Here is a 22,086-nt window from a genome sequence, read left to right on the forward strand (position 1 = left end):
AAGAACTACAGTTGACGACAAAAAGTGTCACACTCGTGAGTCCACGCATAAACGGCCTCTTTATGCAGAAGACAAGTCAAGGGATAGGCGACATCAGCAAAAGGAAGTATAAATCGGCGGAAAAGAGCAGTGGTATAGGAAATTACGAAGCTCTTTTAACCGACCGAGGAGGCTGAAAAGCTTCAGCAGCTGCTGTCTTTTGTGGGTCAGGCCTGATACCGTCCTTGTCTTTAAGATGGCCAAGCACCAATGTCTGCCGCCAACCAAAGTGAATTTCTTAGAATTGAATACTAGGCCGGCGTGTTCGATGCAGTCTGTATGGCTCTTCAAAAGTGCTTCTATTGATGACAACGTTGTCTAGGAAACAAATGCAAATATTCCATTTGAGGCCTCGAAAATGGTGTCCATAAATATTTTTAAAGTCGCTGCTGCGGCGTTGCAGAGCCCAAACGACATGACGTTGAACTTAAAAAGGCCGCTCGGGCTTATAAAGGCTGTTTTTTTTTTATTGTCCGCCGTGTGCATTGCGATTTGCCAGTACCCCGATCGCAAATCTACAGAAGAAAAGTAGGACGCCGAATGAAAGCAATACAATCCGTTATCTATACTTGAAAGAGGGTAAACGTCTTTCTTGTTAGCGCAATTAAGACGACGGTAGTCCACACAAAATGTCCAAGTACCGTCTTTATTTTAACATCGGAGCCGGCCGTTATTCCGTTAGTCGTCGACAAAAAATGGGGACCGATTCAGCGGTAGTACAGAAATGGTCAAAACGCAATGGCACATACCCCTGTGAACTAGCGAAGCTGAGCCTGGTTAAGTCTATCTAAGCATGGTTGGGACTACTTAAGCTTAGCAAGTCATCGATAGCCAATCGATAGCCAATGAATAGCTAATCGATAATCGATCAATATTAAATAAATTTCGGAAAATGCTGGGGCTGACTCGGTAGTGCTTATTCTAACCCAGATGCGTAGTCAATACCTTGCGATAGCCAAACGACAGCCAATCAATAGCTAATAAATAATCGATGAATAATCAATAAAATACGGAAAATGCTCGGGATGACTTGCTAGTGCTTAGCCTAGCCCAAACGCCAGGACTAGCTAGATGCCCATCAGCTCCGCTGTCTGTTTGCGCCTCCAGTGCAAGCTACGCTAGTTTATTATTCTTTTTTCACAAGTATAACTGGAGCAGCCCACGGACTGGATGATTCCTGGATTACTCCTTTCTGTAGCATTTCGTGAACCCTTTCGTCGATAATCTTTCGTTCTGGCGGTGATACTCGACGGGCTTTCTGTCGAACAGGCTGCACCAACCACCTGTTAATTCTGTGCTTGGTTTGAGAAGCAGGAATGGACGGCGCGTTATCCCCCTGGGCGAAGTCGAAGATGCTTAAGTGCTTAGTCAGCTCGTCCGTGCTGATTCACTTGCTGACCGATGGCATAATCTTTAACTCGTCTGAACGAACGTCAACTCGTTTATGCGGAGCATCTGCGAGCACGGCGACTGGCGTCGATTTGGGCTCTTTTAAGGAAGCAAGCTTCATACCAGCAGGTCCCACTACGTTTTCGCCTGAAAGGTTAACAATCCATAATTTGGAGCAGCGCTGAGCCGCAGACACAAGACAATGTGTCTGCGGTTAGAAGAATGAATATTCTTCTTCGAGCAGGGTAAATACGCAGGCTCTACTGCGGCGTCGAAGGCCCGAATGCCAGCTGAAAAAGCAGGCACGAGAGTGTCCTCACAAGCATTAAATGCGCCGTCCTCGCTTGGAGCATCCTGCATGAGCTCGTAAGAAATGTCTCCAGTCATAAACATCTTCCCTGTTTAGCAATGAATGGTAGCACCGCGCCTCTGTAGGCGCGGTGGCACCATTCTAGTATAACCTATAATACCTAGTATAATAACGTGTGAGGAACGGTGGAGAATTGTAAATTGAGTCGTGAAAACTTGACCACCCAGTGACACTTGTGCAGTGCAAAAAATGTGGTTGATCCCTCTTATATAGGAATCGGTATAGAACACGAAAGTGAAACGTGTCTTCACAGAAGTAGTGTAATGTTTATTGCACATTGATATATAATGTCTATTGGTGTTTTGTGGCTAAAGCGCCCTTAGGCGTTGATGCACCCACGCTGACGCCTGGTGGCACGTCTCCTCCATCACGACTACCAACGTCGATGACCATGAGCAACCGTCGTGCATATGGAAGCTGCACTACGCTGCACACGCTAGCACAACGCGAAAGACGAAGCACGTAACTGACACACTAATACAACGCGCAAGACAAAGCACGTAACTGAATCGTCACCGAGTCAAATCAGCGCGTACAGCGCGTCGTAATTGCAGCCTCCGCGATCAACTTCAGAAACATTTTCAGAGCTAATTGCGGAGGCCACGCTCCGCTGTGCTGAGTACGGTGAACGCCACCTAGGTGGCGTTGGTAGTGCTTCTTGATGCCAGCGTCCCTTCGAATGCTGGCATCGAGGCGTCGTAGTGCTGAGACCACCGAAGCGTTCACTGTCGGTGCGCGTTAAGGCCGGAATACATGAAGCGAATAACCGGCGTCCGAGCGAAGAACTTCGTCGGGCGGCGAACGTCCGACGGCCGGCGTCAAGAAATTTGCCGTCCGCAGCCGATCTGCCTGTCCAAACATTTTCGTCGGGTGAACGCCGCCGCCGGAAGCGTCTAGCGCGCAGCGGTGGACGACAGCCAATCAGGAGGCACTAGTTCCGGTCGCAATGCATGCTGGTGTTTCGCGCGCGCGCGCCTTTTCGCGTCGTCTGCAATCGCGTTGGTGTTGCCGTGTCTGCATGTCTCTGCACCGATTGAGTAGTTCCTAGTATGATCTCTCAGGAATCGCGTTGTATTTGTACATCCAATATCCGCTGATCTGCGAGGAAACAGACAAGCAGTGCAAGCTCTCTACAACAACCTTCAACAGAAATCTTCTGATCTCAGAGGCCACATGCTGTCGTCATGCCTATCTCCCGACTTCCCCGATAGATGGCGCTGGCATCGGATATTTCTTTCGCTAGGCTTAGACGCGTTCGAAACGAGAAGCGATCTCGAAAACTACTCAAGGTTATCCATAATACTCTGTCGTCGAAGCGGCCTGAGACTAAGCGAAAGCCGTTTACGCAGTCATTTGCTTCCAACTAAGTGAATTCTACAAGGACAACGCCAAATTCAGTTCGAAGCGGGCGGCCGGGACCGCCGCCAACACGGCGGCCAACGCGCGGCGGCGTTCGCCGCATGTATTGCAACACAGCAAACATCCTGCGTCGTGTCGCCGCGTCGTTACTTGACGCGTGAAGTTCGTCGAGAAAGTTCGCTCCATGTATCCCGGGCTTTAGTGTCATAATGCAGTACTTCTCTTTTCTGCTCGTAGGCGGCGGCACCGCCCCGAGCAAGAGCGCGGGTACACGGAGGAGTGTTAGATATATAAGGCGCGTCTGTGTAGCTCTCTGCAAATGCGTTTGTGGCGCAATGGGTTAAACGCTCGGCGATCTATCGTCGCGGACCGAGAGGTCGTGGGTTCGATTCCTAAATTTTGCATGTTTGTGGAACTTTTTCTTCTGGTTTCTTTCTTTGTATTATGTTCTATGACGTATTTCCGTGACGGAAATACGTCAGTGAAGTCTTGGTGGACCCCGGAATAAAACACTTTCGTGTTAAAACCAACAAGCCAAAACGAACCCCTGCTCACGCCACGAAATGTTGCCACTTAGTTCCACTGAAATACTTTGGGGCCTAATACTCTTTTGATAGCGATACTCATCACAGAAACACAGCACCAGCGTCCACTAAGGACTTCCACTTTGTTGTTCAACATAAACACAGGCGGAGGCATATCTTTTAGCAACGAATCTCCAGCGACCTCACCTCCGTTGCCCGCGCTCTCTATTTTTCGGGGTGGTGAAGGAGGACATTGCTATCGAGGAACAGAAGGTGGTGTCACGATATGGTAGGAGGCAGGTGAGCGGTTCCGGAAGTTTCCTTGCCAAAAGTTGCTGCTAGAAGGCGATTGCGCCATAGAAGGCCATTGGGTGTTGGGCGCTGGGGCAGCGAGTTTATGCTACCGAGGCCTTTGGCGATGAGAACAAAAACGGGATATATGCCCAAGAACGCCGCAGATTTAGCATGTCTGAAACGGACGGCTTCTGCGGTAGTCCTAAATTAGTACTTCTATGATAGCACAACTGTAGAGGGGAGTCATGATCAGCTATTTAGATTCTCCGATAAATCATTGACACCTTACGAGCAATGCGAATAATATTTGGAAATGAACATTTGTGCGGTTAAAAAATAGGTTATAAAAGACTAGCAGAGGCATCGTCCCGTGCGCAGTAACCTCTCAGAAGAGGAAGAGGAAGCGTCGCGAACGCTGCGTGACGATCAAACAATTGTCATTAAGCCAGTAAACAAGGGTGGTGCAGTGGTTTTAATTGACCGGAGCGATTACATAGCCGATAGTTTCCGTCAATTGTGCAACTTGAATTTTTGTAGAGAGCTGCCAAGCAATCCTACAGAGAAATTTGAAAAGGAAATATAGGACCTATGTGCCACTCTGTTAAAGGCAGGGAAGATAACCGATACGACATTCCAAGCCTTGATAGCCAGAAACTTTGGTCCCAGCCGTTTCTAAGAAAAATTCACAAAATAAACAACGCCAGCCTTCCTATCACTTCAAGCAATGGAACAGTGATTGAGAAAATATTGAGTTTTATTTGTACATTCTCATTGGGGACATTCTATCTTCATTGCCCTAGTATATTAAAGAGAAAATTCACTTCTTTCGGGCCGTATCAAACCTGGCGGTATTGGCGGGCAGTTACTTGGTCACCATGGGTGTCGTACCTATGTACACCAACATACCCTACGCCGAGGGCATAGCTTTCACGGTTTCCGTCTACGCAGACTCCAGCAAACCTAGTCATTTAAAGAAAGATACAATTGAGGTTTTTCTAATTAGTACCGAAATATAAACACTTCGAGTTCGACAACAAGCATTATCTGTAAATCAACGAAACCACCTTCGGAACGAAGATGACGCCAAAAATATGCTAATACCTTGATGGCATCACTCGAAATCTCCTTCCTCGGCGATTCGACAATAAATTCAATATTTTACAAGCCAGTCCCGAATTACATTTTCTTTGTGTGGGTCGACATTGAACAAAGTCTCTTTCACTTCATTTCCAATTTCACTTCTTTGCACCCGTATATTTGCTTCACGCACAACTGCTGCCAAGATAGGGTTCAATATCTCAACGTCAATTTGTAACTGAGGGTCGGTGGCATTTCCACGTTTCTGTACAAAAAGGCGGCAGGTCGTCAGCAATATCTGCATTTCTTTAGTAGTCGCCCCCACCACTGCAAAGCAAGCATCCCCTATTCCCAGACTCACAGATACAGAAGAACATGTTCTATATCGGCACAATCTGAGAGACACGCGGAGGAACTGGAATCCGCTCTTGTATGCCAAAAATATCCACCACAAGTAGTAGACAATGCAATTGAACGCCCCCGCAGCTTAGATTGAACACATACAATGGGAGAAATGATGAACAAGACCAATGCGCAATCAGATCCTAACTTCGTCATCACATACACCACCGGTGCTCCACGGGTCAATGCCATTCTCGACCGCCATGTCAACATCATAAAACAGAGCAGCCGACTCGATAGTATCTTCCAGCGGCCGCCTAATGAAAGCGATAGAAACAAGAATTTAAGGGATTTGTTAGTCATCGTGAAGACACAGAAGCCAACGCGCCCAAGGGTTGTTTACCGTGTAGAAAACTTCGTTGCAAGGTTTGTTGTCACATGACAACAGATAGAGCGGAGGCATCGAACCCCGTCTTTATAGATAAGATTAAGGACATTTTGATTGTGATTGGAATAACGTCTTGTACAAAATTCGATGCGAGGTGCGTAACCAGGAATATATCGGACAAACAGAGACCCCTTTTCGCTTGCGGTTCAACAACCACCGCACGCATATGAAAAGTCTCCCGAAACTACCCATTCTTTAGGCACGTTAGACTGCCAGATCACTCCGCTGAACCTGTGAGCGTCGTGCTCCTGCAGTCTGGTTTTGAACATATCCGTGCACGTGAGCTCCGCCCTTTCCTGGGCCCTCTAGAAAGCCTGGGCTTGTATTCGGAGTAACGTTCTTCTGATGGCCTCCTCCCATTCGGCTTCGCTGGAGAGAAGGTCGTTAGGCAACGCGGGACATCGCCTGAGCGTGTGAGGCATAGAGCAAAAGGTTTCACTTCAGTCGGGACAACCAGGGTCTACGTCAGAGTATATCCTTCTAAAGAAGCCCCGCGCCGGGAATGATCCCGTCTGCAACTTTCTAAGAGTAGCTAACTGACCTTTGCTGAGCTTCGGGTGAGGAAGAGGATAAACTCTCCTGCGAAGTGGGCAATGTTTATTAATTTCATTAAATGTGAGAAGGGGATTGTTCTGCTGAGTCACTTCCTGCCCCTCCGGAGCCTCCAGACCGTCGCGGCGCGTGAGTTCCCGCGCATGGTCCTGGGTCAACTCGTTGAGGTTTGGTAAGCCCTAGAGAACGTTCGTCCTCATGTGTGCGGGAAAGGACGTAATATAATGACAGCCAGGGCAAGCCCTCTTTTCTAGAATAGAGGCAGCCTCTCGAGCGAGGTTACCCGATTCGAAAGCTCTGACTGCGTCTCTCGAGTCGGTGTAAATGTAGAAACGCTCTGGGTCACACAAGGCCAGCGCAACCGCGATTTTCTCTGCAATACCCGGGTGGCCGTCCTTACTGAGACGGCAGAGTGAAGCACCTTCCTCCTGTCGATAACCGACAACGCGAACATTCGCCTGTTCTCGTACAGGACCGCATCGACAAAGACCACGGAGTTTATGTCATCCCTAACTCTCTTCAAGATGGCTCGTGCACGGGCTTCACGTCTACTCTGGTTATGCTGTGGATGTACGTTTCGCGCGAAGGGCCCCACCATGTAGGTCGCCCTCGTTTCACGTGTCAGTGTTATATGCCATTCCTCCATTATCCTAGGAGCCATAAAAATCTCGTCAAGGATCCGCCTGCCAGCCTTGGTCGACGATAGCCTAACCACCTGGGCAGTGACCTGCGCCTCTATAATCTCGTCTATGTTATTGTGCATCCCGAGTTGAGCCTGCTGGAGCTCGTGACAATCCGAAAGCCTAGCACTCTCTTGATGCTCTTGCGCGTGAGGGTATTTAAATTGACCTTTTCTGTTTTGGTCTATACTAGAACTGATGTATAGTTAATATGGCTCACGAGAAAAGCGTGGTACATGCGAAGGAGTACATGCGAAGGACCTTACCTACCTCTCCTTTTGGTTGGACACCCTAGCGATTAACCTCAGCATATTCTCCGTCTTTGCTGTAACCTGGGTAATTGTTCTGGCATTACAGCCCCTCACGTCAATGAGCAGGCATAGGATCTTGACTGAGTCGACTCTAGGAATTAGCTGCCCATTATTCGCATATAATACAACGGGTAGCTGGTTGAGTGGTGTCAATCCCCTTGCCGGTCTGTGAAGTAACAGCTCCGACGTACTCGGAGACCGCTTGAGACCGGTGTCTCCGAGGTAAGCCACTGTCTCGTCTAAGGCCGCTTGTAGAGCGTGCTCCATTTTCCATAGGGAGCCCCCTGGGCACCAGATCGAGATGCCATATGTGCGTAAAGAGCGTGACCTATGCCTCGGAGCCCGCCCAGTGTGTCTGAAAGACCCTTCATGACTATATTGAAGAGCAGTGTTGAGATGACTGATTCCTGGTGGTACCCCGAGCTCCCAATCCGCACACCTTTGACCGAATCTGCCCTACCTGAATAGTAGAGGTTCTATTCATATGAAAGGACCTGACAAAGGCCTGGAATTTACATATAGCAGGCCACAGCCTATCCCGGATGTCGCCTGCATTATGTATCGATGTAACACTGTGTCAAACGCCTTAGTGAGATCCAGGGCGAGAATCCCTCTCACTTCCCGAGTGCCGCTATCAAAGATCTACTTCTTCAGCATTAGCATAAACTCCTGCATCGATAGGCCGGACCGAGAACCCGCCATATTATGTGGGAAGAGGTCTACGCGCCGTATGTACCCGGAAAACCTGTTCAAGATCGCGTGCTCCGCTACCTTGCCTATGCACAAGGTTAGCGATATCGGTCTAATCTTGTCTCATCTTTTTTCATCCATAAATTTGTAACTTAAGCTACAGGAGTAATGGGAGTCCGATCCGGCTCACGTTCCTCCGGGATTTGCAGTGAGAGAGGGTAACGCGGATACAATCTCGCTGCTCCAAAATTGAGCCGCCGGCCGCCGCTTGCTTTGTCCTCCGCGTGCGCCTCAGGAGGCGAGCGGAAAACTCAGAAATCCAGTTTCCTCAGCCGTACCACTCAAGTAGTAATTCTGAGTGACTTATTACCCCTGACGTGGTGTCATTTGTGCGTTAAACGTTCCAAACTGCACACACACGGAGGCGCTCTAACTCGGCTCCCTAAAACTGTAAGCCCAAGGACGTACTATCACGCTCTATATGAGCTACACCGCGGGAGCGCATGGCCAAGCACACTTTAAGGTTGTACAGTGGTGCCGATCGGGATATGTTTTCGAGTTATCAGGGGAGGGTTTGGCTGCTCCTGCGAGTGCGCATCGCCTCCACTTGCTTGCTTTCACCCTCGCCCTCTTTTATCTGAAGAGCCAGGCTAGAGATCACCTGTTTTGTGAAGCTCGACTTGTCGAGTACGAAGTTTGGGCGTCAAGCCACGGCAGTAATCATTTTCGAAGCTGTTATCACCACAGGGCAAAACGAGGGTGAGGGTGAAACAAGCAAGTGGAGGTGATTCACACTCACAGGAACAGCCAGAGCCTCCCCTGATAACTCGAAAACCTGTCCCGATCGGCGCCACTGTACAACCTTACAGTGCGTTGGCCACGCGCTCCCGCGGTGTAGCTCATACTGAGCGCGATAGTACTCACTGTGCAACCCCCGTGTATGTATGTATATATATATATATATATATATATATATATATATCTGAATGCATAAACATTTCTACGCTTACCCAACGAGAAAACATTCACCGCCAATCCACTTCTGTGGAGGTGGTTAGCGAGCGAAGCTGTAGATAAGTTGCGCCTCATGTAGGGCAACTTGTCAAACACCGATCACATGATGTCCTTCCATTGCGCACATTGCTCTTCATGGTGACATATGACACAAACACATGTTTCCATGCCCTTTACAAAATCTTTATTTTATTTATTACTTTGCAATGACGGCTATAACTGCATCGTGGTCGTTATGATACACATGGACGTTTTCGGTTCTTAGTTGAGAAATGCTTTTTGGCCAATGGTAAACCGATGCATGACCGGTGCATGGTAGTAGGTTGACTAGGATTGTTGAAGTAACCGAGGCCAAACTATTCCACGAAGCTATTCCACGAAACTGTCCACCTTAAACTCTGCGACCACGACCACCGGCAAGGGATTGGCGGCCACGTACGTTGATCCAGGCGGAAATGCGCGCGCATGCAATCACTCAGGAGGTTTGACGTTTTTCTGTATTTGTGCGTTTTGTATTGAAAGGAAAGCTGTGCTGCACGTTCGCTTCACTCCTCTACGGGGATATGAGCCATTGCTCCCGGCCTTGCAGTTCCGCCGAGAACGGCCCACCGGGGTTGGGTTTGCTGTTGACGGACGCGAAATGTTTCTGGGATCCTAGCCAAAGACAGGGTCCCTGTAAAACCGTCCGTCAGTCCGTCCCGTCCAAAATTGCCGCGCTACTGCCCACTCGAGGCACTTTGCGTGTATTCGCGGGTTTCTTTCACGCTCGATAAAACACTTTTAGGTAACACGTATTGAGCACCAGAAAACTGTATCGGTAGTTTTTCATGTGGCTCTACAATTATATCAGTAACACTTTTATTTCAAATCTCATATTTGAGAAGTTTAAGAAATAATTACGACTAATTATCTAATTAGGTGGAATGCAAGAAATAATATAAGTATTTCCAGGCGGCGGCCGACAACGCTACATTGGTTCTGTACAGCTACGTGGCATTTGCATATTTTTAAATGTTGGTGCATGATAGTTGGGACACCCTGTATATAATATATATATATATATATATATATATGTATATATATATCTTACTACACCAGCAAACAATGACACCAAGGACAGCACGGGGGAAATTACGTGCAGTTCCTAATTGAGTTACAGGAATGGTCAATAAAGGGAAATGAATGTGGATGAAAAAAACACCTGGCCGCCTGTAGAATACGAACCCACGTCTTCGAATTACGAGTGATGCTCTTAACAATTGAGTTACTGCGGTACAGTTTTCCGTTCACTTTCTTGGTATTAGATAGATAGATAGATAGATAGATAGATAGATAGATAGATAGATAGATAGATAGATAGATAGATAGATAGATAGATAGATAGATAGATAGATAGATAGATAGATAGATAGATAGATAGATAGATAGATAGATAGATAGATAGATAGATAGATAGATAGATAGATAGATAGATAGGCAGGCAGGCAGGCAGGCAGGCAGGAGGGCTCAAAATGCCTTGAAGTAGGCAAAGAATGCTAATCGTATTGAAACATTATCATCAGACTATATTTTATGTCCACTGCAGGACGAAGGCCTCTCCCTGCGATCTCCAATTACCCCTGTCTTGCGCTAGCGTATTCCAACTTGCGCCTGCAAATTTCCTAACTTCATCATACCATATGGTTTTCTGCCGACCTCGACTGCGCTTCCCTTCTCTTGGTATCCATTCTGTAACCCTAATGGTCCACCGGTTATCCATCCTACGCATTACATGGCCTGCCAAGCTCCATTTCTTCCGCTTAATGTCAACTAGAATATCGGCTATCCGAGTTCGGACTAAAGGTGTAATGAAGAAAGCGATAGTGTACGCGAGGATATTATGCCATTACCACTCTAAATATTCTATAATTGTTGGTGTAAGTACGATATACATATCAGAAGACCGAAACTCATTTTGTGCTAAACGTGAAGAAAGTCCTCCTTACTAATGAAAAGTTCCATGCTTCACGTACGCACACGCACGCACGCACACACACACACACACACACACACGCAAGCAAATACGGACGCACACAAACGCGCGCGCGCACACACATGCACGCACGCGTGCGCACCAGTGCATGTGCACTGGCGCGCGCACTGGAGCCCCTATTTTTTGGGAACTCCTGTTATTTATTCATCATATTGCAGTTTTTATAGTGCCACCATTTGAAGTTGTTAAAGCAGAACTAATTTTGTAGTGTATATCCTGTGAGCTACGACTGACCCACATCCTGAAGGAGGCCCAAGAAACGCAGGGAAGCCGTGCCGATGGCTGCAGCAGCAAGGCATGAATTATGAAAGAGGGAGGAGCAGCGGGAAGTGATCTTGAAGATGAAATGAAGGAAAGTATACAGTGCCGTAACTCCCTCTCGCGAGAGGGCACCTCAACAGCACTGCACAGGAAGGAGGTAATGTAGGTACAGTATGAAGGTAGAAAGGAGAGAGACGGGATGGGCGACAAAAAAAGGTCACATCTAGCTTTTATGAAGTGCAGGTGTTCCAACAAGTCGGATGTAGGGATTTTTCATGAATATCGTTCTTGAGCCGTTATGCAACACACTTAAGACAAAAAGCAGGAAAGACACAAGACAGCGCTGAATTCACAACTAACTTTATTAGAAAACACACACATACTTATGTACCCACGTGCCTTCACATCGATTGCGTCAATATCGATGAGCAGGCAAACAGCAAAACCCTGTAATCTAATGCTAAAGTATGAAGAGGTTTAAAATTGAAAATTCACTGTGATGCAACGCTAATGAAGGCATGCTTACACAATGTGTTCCTTCTTTCTTGGTATGGTAATCTCCCGCGCGGTCTGATTGCTGTGTACGGAAAGAATTCTGGTATCTCTCAACATTGAATCATACATATGTTCATAATAGTGTCGCGCGACATATGAGTATGCATTAGATACTAGGCTGCGTTTATGCTCTGGAAATCTAATATTCAGGCAGTGACCCATTAGGGGGATGTAGACCTTACGGCAGTAAAAACGGAAACTGGTGAACAACTGCCGCTTTACAAGGCACGTGCTGGTGCACATGCTTAGCTGCACAGCCTTTCTTGTTAAAAGTGGACGCAGCCGGTGCCAACTTCCCACCAATCTTACCACAAATCTTGCTCATCTTGTTCGGGGCAGACAAAAAGAACCTTTACGTCAAACTTGCCTGCTACATTCGTGAGGCTGTGCAATAGTTTTAGTACATATGGAATCTCAACAAATTTTGTCTTTTCAGCAGGCTGTGAATTAATCATTCTTGCGGGCGCTCCTAATTTTACATGCTTAACAAACGTGTTAAGCATGTTTCCGAAGCAACTGAACCGTCGGGGAAACCAGAATCATAAAATTATGCAGCAGATCCTAGAAGTTGGTATCTATATATAGTGAAGCTTTGTGGGAGAGCATGAAGAGTCGGAACACGTGTTTCTGTTTATTTAATGTCCGTGCAAAGTGACAAGGACGGCTTTATTCAGGCATTGCAATGCCGCTGTCACGGATGTGCGAATGACAACTTTCTGGATCTTTTTTTATTGCAATAGCAATTATATGGACACTCCAGGCGCATTTCTGCCGTCGCCGTCGCCATGAGGTTCTGTATTAAGTCCAAGGGCGAAAAAGTCGTCTCCGCGCGCCGTATGCTGTATGTGCAAGTGGAAGCGTGCGAGGGTGAGCCGGCGATCGCCACTAAATCTCGCGCACGCGAGGGAGGAAAGCGGGAAGGAAGCGCCACGTCTCACAGTCGCGTGCAACGCTCCGGAGGCAGAGTAGGGAGGAGGGGGGCGAGTTCTACTCCTGGCTGGCCGAGCGGCCGCACCGTGCCCACCGGGGTCGCAAGGCCCCCGGGGGAGGGCGGGGTGGGCGTTCGGCGCCACGCGCGCAGCCGAGCCACGGCATCTTCAAAGTCATGTGCGGCTCATGAGTCTTGTGCGGCTCATGTGCAGATCACAAGTCGTGTGCGTCGCTGCCACCGCGCTTACTCACTCCAGCGTTTTGACAGCGAGTTTCTATGGTCATCGAGTGAGATGCATTCATGTTTGCTTGCGCGCGCGTGGCACCATGCTTGGTAATTAAGTTAGTATGTCTGTTGTTGCATGTTTATATGGCCTATAAAACTGCCCTCCTTACTTCGTATAGCTGTCCACAAATTTGCTATCGCAATCGATGCTTCGCCATTCGGGCAAAACTGCGACTTTCTTTTCTTTCCTCCGCACATCTGGCACCGCCGCGGTGATGAATATGATGACGATCATTTAATAGCATGCCGTGTGAAACGAGGTGGTGACAAATAGTCACCTAGCCTGATTGACTTATTAAGGTATATAGTACATACATGTTTTTTTTTTCATTATAGCATTTTTGTATACTGCTCCATAACCTTTTTTTCCCACATAACTTCTCTACATACCGTTTATCGCTACACGTGCTTGTAACGGATCCTGTCATCTCAATTTCTTCCCTGCTTCTTTTGCACCAATACTCTTAACGTCTGTACCTTATGTCGATAGTAGTTGACCGGTTGATGCTTCCGTTCTTTTTGCACCCAAGCGCTACTCAAAGCGGTACGTTACTACCGGGTCTCACTGAGTGAATCCCTTCGCACATCATTAGGATGTGTGAAGCAGTTTCCGGATTTTCGCTGCAGCATACACATGCCTGATCTTGTTGCGAAAATTTGCTCCAGTACATTTTTGTCCTTAGGCAACCAGCTCGTGCCTCACAGAGCAAGACATTGCCCTTTGTGTGGTACAGATTCTCTCTTCAAATTTCTATCTCCCTATTCTTGTAAATCTCCATGGACATTTTTCTTTCCATTCTTTGCATCGAATTTGCTGTCTCTGTTTCCAATGTCCAACCGGTGTTGCTACACTTTCGCCAAAAAGTATCCCGTCACGCACAGAAGTGCCTTTGCGGCCTGCTAGGTGCACTTCTCGGTTAATATCAATGACCGTAAAATTCATATTCTTAGTTAGAGTCTCAATTACCCTGTATACTGCAAGAACTGCCGTTTAAATTGCATATTGTCACGCGCTAAGGCAAGCGCAAGCAACAGTACCAGCAGCCAGACACGAAGAATGCCAGACACGAAGGAAGACGGTTCTCCAGCTGGCGCGGGAACTTCGACTTCGTCGTCTTCTGCGTTCTTGCTGGGCACCCAATGATGATTGTTGGCTGGCTCAAAACACCAGGTGGCATTATTCCCCCTCCCACTGAAGCATCGACTCGATGCTCAAACAGAAGACGTACATGAAAAGTACACAAATGAGGTAAGACGCACAAAAAAAAAATGTAAACGTGCTAGCCCAGATACGGACATGCACACTAGGCAAAAAATGCGTTTTGTGGTCGGGAAAAACAATTCGCTTCGGAGTTCTTCGGAGGACGATGCGACTACAGCAAAAAGTTTGTTCAACAGTACGCTATGTGAACATCACCGTGTAAAATACGGCTTGAGGCGGACGACATGTACAATCTCTGCACGGGGTAATCGGCGCTTGGACGATGGCAGGTCTCCGTCAGGAATCACTTCATAGTTCACGTCGCTAACACGCCTTAGCACTGTGTACGGTCCGAAGTACTTGCTCAGGAGTTTCTCGCTGAGGCCTCGCCGTCTAATGGGGGTCCAAACCCAAACTTGGTCGCCGGGCTCATAGGTAACTTGTCGATGGTGGAGATTGTACCTTATTGCATCTGTAGACTGCTGCTGTCTTATGTGCACACGGGCCAGTTGACGTGCTTCCTCGGCGCGCTGAATGTACTCCTCGACGTCGGGAGCTAACTGGTCGAGATCATCGATGTCGTCATACGGAATCATGGCGTCGAGCATAGTTTGGACATCTCGACCATAAACGAGACGAAACGGCGTGAATCGTGTAGTTTCCTGCGTGGCAGTGTTGTACGCAAACGTTACGTACGGCAGGATTTCGTCCCACGTTTTGTGTTGCACATCCACGTACATAGATATCATGTCTGCCAGTGTTTTGTTTAGTCTTTCTGTCAAGCCGTTAGTCTGAGGGTGGTATGCAGTGGCCTTTCGATGACTCGTATAACTCAACTTGAAGATGTCGTCCAGGAGCTTCGCCGTAAATGCGGTCCCTCGGTCAGTGATGATGAATGACGGTGCGCCATGCCGAAGCACAATGTGATGCATAAAAAACTGGGCAACCTCAGATGCTGTCCCGCGTGGTAGTGCCTTCGTCTCAGCGTAACGCGTCAAGTAATCAGTTGCGACAATGATCCACTTATTGCCGGAGGAAGACAAGGGAAAAGGGCCAAGAAGGTCCATTCCAACTTGATCAAACGGCGTACGCGGAGGGTCGATGGGTTGTAGAAGGCCTGCAGGCTTGAAGGGGGGTGACTTGCGGCGCTGGCATTCACGACATCCTTTCACGTAGCGTTTGACGCAAGCAGTCAGTCCAGGCCAGTAGTACAGCTTTCGTACCCTGTCCAGAGTCCTTGAGTAGCCCAAGTGACCAGATGTCGGCTCGTCGTGGCAGGCTAATAGAATGTCGTCGCGAAGGGCTTGAGGCACTACTAGAAGATGTGGTTTGTCGCCGGCACCTGTGTTTCTTTTGTATAAGATGCCCTCTCGTAGACAAAACGACGACAACCGTCGCGAAATTGAGCAAGGAATGGACGCGATGCCGCCTTCTAAGTGATAGATGATGGGCCTTAACTCAGTGTCCGATCGCTGTTTAGCGAGCAGATCCGGCCCGCTGAGGGCTCCCAGGAAGGCGCTGTCATCTTCCTCGTCAGGATTCTCAGATTCAACAGGTGCTCGTGATAGCGTGTCAGCATCTTCATGTTTTCTGCCTGACTTGTATACGATGGTGATGTTAAATTCCTGGAGTCGTAGACTCCAACGCGCTAATCGTCCAGAAGGGTCTCGAAGGTTGGCCAACCAGCATAAAGCGTGATGATCAGTCACAACTTTAAATGGCCGCCCGTAGAGATACGGCCTAAACTTTGTAGTAGCCCAAATGACCGCGAGGCACTCCTTCTCTGTGGTGGAATAATTGGACTCGGCGCGTGACAGAGTACGGCTCGCGTAGGCTATAACTCGTTCACTCCCGTCTTGCCTTTGCACCAGGATAGCTCCGAGACCGATATTGCTGGCGTCAGTGCGTACTTCTGTGTCGGCGTCCTCATCGAAATGACCAAGCACGGGAGGAGAAGACAATCGACGTTGTAGCTCCGCAAAGGCGGTCTGTTGTTCATCAGTCCAGAGGAATGGCACGTCGTCACGCGTAAGGCGAAATAGCGGCTCTGCAATCTTCGAAAAATTTTCAATGAAGCGTCGATAATATGCGCACAAGCCCAAAAATCGTCTGACACTTTTCTTGTCTGTTGGAGCTGGAAAAGCAGCTACGGCAGCAGTCTTCTCGGGATCGGGCCGAACACCTGCCGCGCTCACGACGTGTCCGAGAAACTTCAGTTCCTCGTAACCAAAATGGCATTTCTCTGGCTTGAGGGTAAGGTCAGCCGATCGAATGGCTTCGAGGACATTCCGAAGGCGTCGAAGGTGCTCGTCAAAAGATTCCGAAAAGACAACGACATCATCGAGATAGACGAGGCAGCTTTTCCATTTGAGGTCAGCGAGAACGGTATCCATCATTCGCTGGAATGTGGCTGGAGCGGAACAGAGGCCGAAAGGGAGTACTCGAAATTCGTAAAGGCCGTCCGGAGTAACAAAGGCAGTTTTTTCGCGGTCCCGCTCATCTACTTCAATTTGCCAGTAGCCACTTTTCAGATCGATAGAGGAGAAATACTTTGCACGCCTCAGCCTGTCCAGAGAATCGTCGACACGAGGCAACGGGTACACGTCTTTCTTTGTGACGTTGTTTAGCTTCCGGTAGTCAACACAAAACCGAAGCGTGCCATCTTTCTTTTTAACAAGCACGACCGGCGATGACCAGGGGCTGCATGAAGGCTGTATTACGCCGTCTTGAAGCATTTCCTTCACCTGCGTTTGAATGGCATGTCGTTCGGTTTGGGAGACACGATAAGGCTGTTGCCGTATGGGGTGCGCGGCGTCATAGGTGATGATACGGTGTTTCGTAATCGCCGTTTGACGTATCTTCGACGACCGTGCAAAGCAAGAGTGAAACTCGAGTAACAGCTCGCGCAAGGGTTGTTTGTTGTCTTCAGGAAGCGTTGGACTAATGTCGACGTTGCGTAAAGGTGCTTCAGCAGTGTCAATTGCCTCGGAAACAAAACATTCAGTGACATCGGCGATTGGGTCGGCGTAGGCGATGACAGTACCGGGGAAAAGGTGGCGGTGTTCGTAGCTGAAGTTCGTGACAAGAACGTCAGAGTGGCCATCATGAAGATCAATAAGGCTTCTTGCTACGCAAACACCTTGAGAAAGCAGGAGCGAGTGATTGCTTTCTGCGACCGCTTCACCGTGTAAGAGCCTGTCACATGCCACTTGAACCACGACACTTGCACGCGGTGGTAACGTGACAGCGTCGTCGGTAACACGAAGAGGTGCTCGAGGGTGGATGGTGTTGGTCGTCGCTGCGGCGCTCTTTGTCGAGAAAGTGACGAGGCGTTGGCGAATGTCGATGATAGCTCCGTGCTCCCTGAGAAAGTCCATGCCGATAATTAGGTCTCGAGAACACTGAGGGAGAATGCTCAAGCTGGCAACAAATGTAGAGCCGCGAATCTCTATTCGTGCCGTGCACATGCCGAGTGGTGTGACAATGTGCCCGCCAGCTGTACGAACTGGCGTTCGATTCCAAGGCGTCGTCACTTTCTTTAGAAGGGGGGCCAGGTTTTCGCTGATTATTGAATAATCCGCTCCAGTGTCCACTAAAGCAGTCAATTCACGACCGTCGAGCAATACAGGAATGTCCAAGGAAATTTTTCTTCCGTAATCAGCAGGTACTGTCGTCGTCGATGTATCGTCGATCCGCGTACGCGTCAGCAGGGGTCCTTGAGCACGTCCAGACTGAGCGGCCTCGCCCCCAAAGGCCGCTGTGGTTAGTTTTCCCGGCGCGGGCTGGGCGACCGACCCTGCACCACGCTCGAATATGTACGGCGAGTCGGAGAAAACCGCCGCGGCGAAGGGGAGCGTGACTGGTGTCGAGCTGATGAGGATCCGCGCTGCTGGGCAACGTATTCTTCAATTGCAGGGGGACGCTGGCCGAACCTAGGTCGCGGCGAGTTTGTTGGGAATCCGCGTAGTCCGAGCTCTCGATATGAGCACTGTCGGTAGACATGCCCAGCTTCGCCACAGTGAAAGCAAAGGGGACGGCGATCAGGTGCCCGCCACACGTCTGATTTTCTTGGGGCCTCCTGTCGGTTGTCGTGGTAATACGAGGCCGCTTGGTCGGGTGGTAGTATGGCCGGGGACGCGGTGCGAAACGGGGAGGAAGGTGGTGCAGGTTGCCGCAAAGCTTGCGAATATGACATACGGGGGCTGTTAGTTCTTACCGGTTGAGCTTCCGTGTTGAAGGGTGGTTCTCTTAGCGCATGCTGGACTTCGTCACGGACAACGCTGGACAAAGAGCTGAGCGTCGGCTGTGAAGGTACCGACAGTTTCTGGAGTTCTTCGCGGATGACGGAACGGATGAGCTCTCGGAAGAAATCGACGTGGCCCCTGAGAGCTCCGAAGAAGTCCGTAGGTGAGGCAGCGTTCACTTGGCGTTCGTATGATGTTGCCCGCTGCCGAAGAGTCTGTTCCATGGTGACGGCCTCGGAAAGAAATTCTGACACAGTCTTGGGAGGACTGCGTACGAGACCACCGAACAGCTGCTCTTTCACTCCGCGCATCAGGTACCGCACCTTCTTTTCTTCTGACATGCTGGGGTCGGCTCGTCGAAAGAGACGCGTCATGTCCTCGACATACATTGCGACACCTTCGTTCGGCATTTGAATACGGGACTGGAGATCACGCTCAGCTCGTTCTCGGCGATCAGGGCTCGCATAGGTCTCAAAAAGACGGCGTTTGAATTCTTCCCATGAAGTTAGGGTATCTGCACGGTTCTCATACCAAACACGTGCGCCATCGTTAAGGCTGAAATATCCGTTTTTCAGTTTGTCTACATCGTCCCACTTGTTGAACGCGGCGACACGTTCATAGTGCACCAGCCAATCTTCAACATCCTCATGCATGGCACCGTGGAAGGGATTCGGTGTTCGCGGATTGAGTAGCGTACAATGAATCGGCGTAGTACCTTCCATACCGGTTGGGGTGGTCGGAGCTGCCATTGTCTCTGGGAGGAGTCCAAACTCAGGGGCTTGTCCACGGATCCTTCTGCTGGCGCGGTGTACAGGCGTAACCACCGGTACGGGACTGGAGCTCCTGCTGCTCGGAGGGGTTTGGTGCATAGATTAGATTACCCCGCACCTCCACCAGTTTGTCACGCGCTAAGGCAAGCGCAAGCAACAGTACCAGCAGCCAGACACGAAGAATGCCAGACACGAAGGAAGACGGTTCTCCAGCTGGCGCGGGAACTTCGACTTCGTCGTCTTCTGCGTTCTTGCTGGGCACCCAATGATGATTGTTGGCTGGCTCAAAACACCAGGTGGCAATATATAACCCTTCCTTTCAATCTCTAGCACCAAGCAAACAGCTACTTGCACTTCCTCTGAAGCAATCCATAGACCGGTAAGCCATTTGGCTATTAGCTTCCCGATCCCTGTCTCTTGTCCTTCCAGTGTGTCAATCATTCCGGCCAGTATCACCACTAGGTGCCTCTCGTTGTGTCCCACATGTGTTCCTTGACTTTCGCTATCACTTCCCTTATCGGTTTTCCCGGAAGCCAACTAATCGGGACTCGGTCGCCTGCACCGACCCTCACTATTATCACCAGATCTAGTTTACGCATGTTTGAATCCCCAACAAAGACTACTCGACCCCTTCCCTCCTGCTCGCCGCCACAAGTTGCACCTGAGGCCGTGATGCCTTCCTTTCTCTTATTCTTGCCATCCCCTTTGTGGTCTTCTTCGGGGCTGGTACATCAGTGGTATCCCCTTCGTGACTATCACTGACGTGTCCGCCACGGCTTTCCAGCGTGGTTGTTTCGGCTTCCTTAGCTGTTCTCATTTTGGAGCCAAACCGGTTCGTGGTGCTTGCATCAAAACATTCACCATTGCTTTGCGAAATGGTGGCCCTCAGCTTCATTTCTATGTTGGCTAGCTAATCTTCTACTTCCTTCCTCTGCATGTGCTCGCTCTTGAGTTCTTCTTCTTGCTTACCAACCCGCTTAGCTAGCTGACCCTTCTCCTGCTCTAGACGGTCTGGTCGCGACCCGAGCACACACACATCAACAGATAAAAACTTCCCTGTTGGGATCGCGTACTGACTCAAAACACGTTTTCCAACGCGTAGGAGCAGAGGAACATAAAACAACGTGCTTTCGGGTTCCTCCTAGTACCGACCATTGCATTCTGCTGAAAAGGCGTCGTACCAAAGTATCCCTACATGTAGGAAACAAAATACAATTATTCGTTACCTACTTAAATCTATAGCCAAAAAGACCAAAAAAGTGAAGAGCATGAAAAATAATATATACGCATTGCTCGTTTAACCTAACACATCTCGCAACCATATGAGCGAAAAATCAAATAACAACTCATCGCTTTGGCGCGCTACTCTGCTGAGGTGAGAAGGCACTTCCAATCGACACGTATTTTCCCTTCGGCGTCACTCGAGAGATAAAAAATGCCGCTACCAGCGCCGCCTCATAAACATCAATTGAAGAGATTAAATGACGGTTACGCTCGGTTAGGCTCGCTAACAAAACTGCCGGCTCAGCCGTCACGCTCATTTTGTGGCGCTGAACAAACACCTTTCAAAACTGTAATCAATGAACCTCAATTTCGCTGGGAAGCGCTATAACTATCACGGCACCAAGCAAACAAAAACTATACAGCCGCGCTCTTCTCGCTGGATTACCAACGCAACGATACTGAGGACGCGCCTTTGTACGAGCGTCTAGACCGACGCCTACAGACCGACGCCTATAGAAACGGGGTGGCCGGGAACACGCTGAGGGTTTGAGGCAGAAGCCTTTTAAGGCTCGGATTGGCATGGCACGCTCTTCAAAGCAGCTTCCTATAAGAGGTGCGCGCATGCGGGCTGAGGTATTCATTAGCTTTCCTTCGCGCCAACGGGCGGCCGAGGTAAACAAAGCGCAACTTCGGCATGAATCATAGCGCCGGCAATCTTCGGGAGTGGGCATCGCGGGTTCTTTCCCTGGCGTGATGCGAGCCTCATAAGACGCGCGCAAAAGGCGCCCACCTTCCATCCATTTATAACGCTCCTTAAAAGTTCAGTGCAGCGCCACATATCGCTGAGGGCACCGAACATTCTATCCGCTCTTGCGCATGGCTCTACAGCGTGTTTCATCAGTTTTAATGCACCCCTCGGGCGATTTGCTGTTTTTGCTGTTCGCTTTATTGGAAGCGTGCCTTTCACGTGGTTTTGCATTACGAGTTTTGTTGTACATCTGCTTGTAGTTTTGTCCGGAGACGTCGAGCTGAATCCTAGACCTTTGACAGAGGCTCAGGTAGCAAAGCTCATGAAAGCTGTTGATGTCATTCCTGTAATTCAAGAAAAGCAGCAAAATGTTTCAAGGAGGTCTCAGTTGTCCAGTCAAATCAAGGAGAATTCACGCAGAAACTCGATTGTTTGGCAACAAAGCTTTCCAGAGTAGAAGAGATTTAGTTCTTCAGAGGCACCCAGACAGCTGCCATGAACCCTCAGTCGACTGCTGAATCTCTGACAAAACAAGTTCAAACTTTGTCAGAAAAAAACTACGACTTAGAAAACCGATCTAGGTGATGTAACCTTCTTCTTTGTGGCATTACGGATGCTGAAAAGGAAACTTGGGAGGAGGCTGAAAAACATGTTATCTGTTTGTGTAAGGATCTGTTCGGTGTGAGCATCGGTCACCGTGACATTGAACGTGCTCACATGATGGGGCGATACAGCGCACAAAAGCC

This window comes from Dermacentor silvarum, chromosome 6, assembly GCF_013339745.2.
Source record: "Dermacentor silvarum isolate Dsil-2018 chromosome 6, BIME_Dsil_1.4, whole genome shotgun sequence".
Lineage (NCBI taxonomy): Eukaryota > Metazoa > Arthropoda > Arachnida > Ixodida > Ixodidae > Dermacentor > Dermacentor silvarum.